Source organism: Pollachius pollachius, assembly GCF_949987615.1.
Source record: "Pollachius pollachius genome assembly, chromosome: 2".
Taxonomy (NCBI): domain Eukaryota; kingdom Metazoa; phylum Chordata; class Actinopteri; order Gadiformes; family Gadidae; genus Pollachius; species Pollachius pollachius.
In genome coordinates, this window is record NC_136935.1 from 45,760,707 (window position 1) to 45,767,182 (window position 6,476).

Genomic DNA, 6,476 nt, shown 5'->3' on the forward strand with positions numbered 1-6,476 from the left:
TCATTTACGTATTCAGATTTCGACCCAATCGCGCAAAGGACAATTGCACTACTAGTAAGTGGCTGCCTCACACGGACAAGCTATGTATAGTAAATTCATCACTACGTTACAGTTACTTTAGTTTTTTTTTATCGCCGTGTGCAAAAAAATATCTGATATAGTAGTCCTAGCCTATAGGTACATGTCCTTCCTCACATGCAAGTAATCTGGCACAATATCTGTCCTAATTTTTGATGAACAAATATATCCACATCGTATAGTGGTTAAAGAGTTGTAACTGCCAAATGAATGACAGTGGCTCCCTCACATGGACAAGCTATGTATAGTAAAGTCATCACCATGTTAAAGCTACTTTAATGTTTTATCCACATCGTTGCATTCATTAATTGATATTCCACACTATTGCTGTAGCACTGACCACTTTATTATGTGAAATGGGGAACACTCCTAGAAAAGGATAGTCCTTTTTCTGGACTGCAATGAGAGCTTTGGGGTGAGCAACAGCTTCACCAAGGTGTACATTATTCTGTTCTTTGTGCTTAATTAGCACTGATGTCCTGCTGTGCCGGCGCGTAGCGCTTGGCCATCCCAAACATCAGAATGACCGCCACGTCCAAAAGACGGCCCCTCTTTGTGCGGCAGTAGAGTGTTTCCCCAGTTGGTCCTGTACAGCCGATTGAAATGCTGCGGCTGCCTGTCGTGCTCCTCTAGTGAGCTCCAGCCTTCCAGAATGTTGTTCTCCGCCGAGTGCTGAGAGGCAGCTTGTCTGCCGTCAGCCCAATCTCCACCAGCACACAGCAGAAAGTTTCAGACTTTTTTTTGGAAGCCAGGTAAAGGGTGTGCACTGCAGACGTCCTCCTGTTGGGATATGAATGAGGCAGGTTCAAATGTGTATGTGTAGCAGTTGTTTATCAAAGCAGGGAACAATTAAAATAATAATAATCCCTACCAAAATAATTGGTATCGACAGCTAGGCCCTACAGTATAGTGAATAACGCTGATTATAATACAGCAATGTTAGGTCAATGTTCAGTCAATGTTAATGTCGATCGTAAAATGTGCATAGTGGGTATAACAACCCAACTCGGTGGTGAAGGTGCAGCTGTTATACTTGGCCATACAGTATAGTGAAAAAGATAAACAACAAACAATACAACTCTGAACGAGTAGGCGATTTTACTAACGTTAAAGTAAAGATTTGACTTTACCGTTACCGATCGGCAGTCGGTAACGTTACCTTACCTGTCGACAGAACATTTATCAAGAGATTCCAAACGACAACTGGGAAGTATACACACGCTGTTAGTGTTTATAAGTGTTAATGGTCATATCACAATAACATTTCCATTTTGGAACAATAGGAGCATTGGAATCTTAGTGATTGTTTTGCTAGTAATTTTTTTTGGTCATTGTATAGTAATTCATCTGGAGATATTTTTTCATTCTGGGGAGATTTCGTAGTGTTTGAAAGTGCCACAGCATCTCTCATACGAAACCTGGCCAAACAACATATTAGCCTAGGTTACATTGTATTTATTATGATGTAATTAAAAGGTTATTGAAACGGAACTCTGACGTTAATGATCTAGACATGATACAAAAAACAACCACTCGAAACCTATTTTACGTTCCCCTGAATGTTTATGTATAACCCTAATATTGTTTTAAAAATGGAACTTGAGGATAAACATCATTATAGAAGGATATTGAGAATTTGTAATCTGAAGGTTAAACCACTTACAAACACGTTAAAGGAGTGATATGATAAAGAGATACAGAGATAAATAGTTCCCACATCTCTTAGAGAGACACACGGGTCCGTTCGCGAAACGGCTTTAGTTCAACTCACATACGACATCCCTGTATATTTATATTATCTAAATTCCAACTTAGTATTAAACAGCACACGAAATTCATAGGCATAGACTACTGCAATATTGTGCTGTTATTTGACAGGTTTTCCAGATTCCGCGTGTTCAAAATGCTTTGTAGGCTATATCTTCTCACAAAATGCGTTTGGGTTATCTTTATTCTTGATGCTAGGCTAAAATAGCTGGAAAGGATATTTTAAACCTTCATCGCAGGTAACTTCAAATGGTCTACAAAACACTGTCTAATTTTAAGGATACCCTGCACACCAATTCCATTTAAACTTGGTGTCTGATAGTGACGCTCGATGTTGCTATTTTCGACAAGATCTACATCTAACCACTCTGATCATGTTCCCTACCTCCAGGCTCCACTAGGGAGCAAGGAACGGTCATCAATGGCAAGGAGCGGATGAAATGAATCATTACTCGCTGCCCGCTTCGCGCTCAGAAGGGAACATCATTACTCTTCATCGTGGTTAGAGTAACCGATCACTTTCGTACGATATTTCGCAAGTCAAAAACTATAGAAATGATCCCTGAAAGTATGATCTTAACATTCAAATGGGCGCGTACGGGGACCAACTCATAGGAAAGTCCTTCTCACTGGCGGTTGTGAGGTTGAACTTTCACAGTATTTACGATCACGCCACTATAACGGATGTTACTTGTATCTATAACCCTTGTATTGTTTTAGTAATGGAGGACAAACATCGCTATAGAATGACGTTGAAAACTAGTAATCATAGAGGGTAATACAGGAAACACGCATAGGTACGTTAACGGAGTGATATGATAAATAGATAAATAGTTCCCACATCTCTTTGCGAGACACGGGGGTCCGTTGACGAAAGTACCACCCCTCTGTCGGAATTCAACTCAGTCCCCATACATTTATATTATTTAAATCGTACGAAGTATTAAAGAGCACCTGAAAGTCATATGCATGCGCTATATTGTGCTGTTATTTGACAGGCTGTCCAGATACCGCGTGTGCAAATTACTTTCTTTATATAATAAATCCTTTGTTTCAAAATGCGAAAGAACTTTTATCAAGAGATTCCAAACGACAACTGGGAAGTATACATACGCTGTTAAGTGTTTATAAGTGTTAATGGTCATATCACAATAACATTTCCATTTTGGAACAATAGGAGCATTGGAATCTTAGTGATTGTTTTGGTAGTAATTGTTTTTTGGTCATTGTATAGTCTGGAGATTATCATCTGGAGATAATTCTTCATTCTGGGGAGATTTCGTTGTGTTTGAAAGTGCCACAGCGTTTCTCATACGAAACATGGCCAAACAACATATTCATTAGCCTAGGTTACAGTATATTTACTATGATGTAAGAAGGATTTTACAGTACAACAACTCTCTTGAGTCTTCTCAATATGGCAAGTCCCATATATATTTGCCTCACATGATGCATTCTGATGCTCAAGCCCAATATATTACAGCAGCCCATCCAGCTACTCTGACCTTGGGACATGACCCCGCCCATTCTCTGGGAGAAAGCACCCAACCAAATAGTCTGGTGGTGGACCATTCACCCAATTCAATTCTCATTAGCAATCAGTCGCCCAAATCCTATGACCAGTCAGACAAACAATTATAGCATGTTTTTGTTATAAATAAGAATAAAAAAAATACGGGTTGATGAGTGTCTATTCAGTCTGCCTACATCAAAATTGACGAGCACCTTTATTCAGCCATCTGCCTGCTCTCATGTATGCGTAATCCGCTGGAACGGGGCTGGCAGGGACTCAAACCCCTCTGGCTACAAGGCATGCCATATTTATACTGCAAGTGAAGCCCCTGTTTGTCCTCGTAGTCCAGAGTGATCATTCCCAGCAGTGACATTTGCCCTACCATTGTGGAAAGTTTAACATACGACGGTTATGGTCGAGCCATAGGCAGTGCTGAAAAATACAATTTTTTTAGACGTACATCTGAAGTTTAACATAAATATAACTACGGGTTTGAGGTAAAAGTATTAAGCCCTTTATAGACAAACATTACGACACATCAGACGATACCACGGTAACCACAGGATTACAGTCACGAGACTACGAATATATAATTGACTTCATATTCTCTTGGACAGTATCTACATCTAACCACTCTGATCATGTTCCCTACCTCCAGGCTCCACTAGGGAGCAAGGAACGGTCATCAATGGCAAGGAGCGGATGAAATGAATCATTACTCGCTGCCCGCTTCGCGCTCAGAAGGGAACATCATTACTCTTCATCGTGGTTAGAGTAACCGATCACTTTCGTACGATATTTCGCAAGTCAAAAACTATAGAAATGATCCCTGAAAGTATGATCTTAGAATTTAACCGGGCGCGGACGGGTAGCCATTCATAGGAAAGTCTTTCTCACTCAGGGTTCTCCCAAATTTTCAAACATCTGATACGGATACAATATAGATATTCTAAAAATGATATTTTAGTCCTGTCAAGTTAATAGTCTGTATATAAGAGAAAAAGTACTTTACTATTATATGTTTCCAATACCCACAATGCATTTGGAAAGGATCAAGTAAACTGAGACAGACGTTAAAGATATTCTTATTAACTCATAGACAACGTTACCTAGCCTGCCATTTTCTTTTTGTGTAATTAACAAAATCCATTAGGATTGATTATTGTTTGAATGAGCAAAATAAAGGGGCCGCAGTAAAGCATAGATAGACTGTGAAACACCTACAGGAGGAACCATTGATGTAGAGGGGGAAGAGTTCACGGTAACACAACTGGTGCGGTAAAGAAACTCTTCCCTTCGGTGTGTTGATAGCATGGTGACACACCCCCGTTTCAGCTCCGGTAGATTACCATGCGGTTTTGTGTTTTGGACCCAAGAGTTCTAGGCAAGGAAGGTTAAGGCTCGGGGCAATTTGGTATACTTTTTATCAATTAGTTACGTTATCGTCGTTGTGTATGAACGTTATAATGAGTGATATTGTTTATGAAATGTCCAACACAGCGTGACATAATATAAATCGTGTCTGGAATGCTTCCTATGTATTACATCCTATGAAGTATTAAAGAGCACACGCAATTCAGATGCATAGGCTACTGCTATATTGCGCTGTTATTGTACAGGCATTCCAGATTCCGCGTGTAAAGTAAGCACATTCATTGTACTGTAACTGGTTTTTCACAAAATGCGGTTACGGTCTCTTTCTGGCTGGAAAACCGATTAATAACCTGCGTACGGATAACCTCACACTCTCGACCCCATAACCCGCACATACAATGAAGTAACTATTTATACCAGGTTATACAGCCATCACTCACTAACAACCCAATTCAAAAGACATGATGGTAATAAGCCTTGACTTTCTTTTGACATTATCTACATCTAACCACTCTGACCATGTTCCCTACCTCCAGACTCCACTAGGGAGCAAGGAACGGTCATCAATGGCAAAGAGCGGATGAAATTAATCATTACTCACTGCCCGCTTCGCGCTCAGAAGGGAACATCATTACTCTTCATCGTAGTTAGAGTAACCAATCACTTTCGTACGATATTTCGCAAGTCAAAAACTATAGAAATGATCCCTGAAAGTATGATCTTACTATTACAACGGCAGCGGACGGGATCCCATTCATCGGAAAGTCCTTCTCACTGGTGGTTGTCAGGTTGAACTTTCACGATATGTACGCTCATGTGAATATAAAATATGACACTGATATAATTCTAATGTTATTAACACTGAACTCTGGCGTTAATGATCCAGACATAATACACAAAATAACCACGTAAACCTTTATACGTTGCGTTACCGTGAATGTTTATATGAATAACCCTAATATTGAATTAATAACGGCACATGAGGACAAACAACGCTATAGAATGACGTTCAAAACTAGTAATCATTAGGGCCAATACAAGTACCACAAACAACTACGTTAAAGGAGTGATATGATAAAGAGATATAGAGATAAATAGTTCCCACATCTCTTTGCGACACGGGGTTCTGTTGACGAAAGTACCACCCCCCCCCCTGTCGGAATCAACTCAATCCCCACTGCTTTAGTCAAACTCACATCCGACCTGTACGTATATTTGTATTATTTTAAATCCTACCATGTATTATAAAAACAGGAAATTCATGTGCATAGGCAATATTGTGCCGTTATTGTGCATACATTCCAGATTCAGCTTGTGCAAATTACTTGATACTGTCTACAATATGATAACCTGCACACAGAGTGAATTAACAATTTATACTACTTGTTCCGGCTATCACTCGCATCACATCAAAAGTGAATTATATTATTTACACCTGAGCATTCACAGCTGCAATGCAGGTAACTTCAAACGTTTAACAAGAGCCTATACAAGATCCATATTGTAACATTAATATGCACTATAGTTACTAGGTATAATAACGTTTTTAACTTGTAAGACCCTGAAATTACACTGTATCGATGTATTAACACTTAATTTGTACAATACCTTGATCTAACCACTCTGATCATGTTCCCTACCTCCAGGCTCCACTAGGGAGCATGGAACGGTCATCAATGGCAAGGAGCGGATGAAATTAATCATTACTCTCTACCCGCTTCGCGCTCAGAAGGGAACATCATTA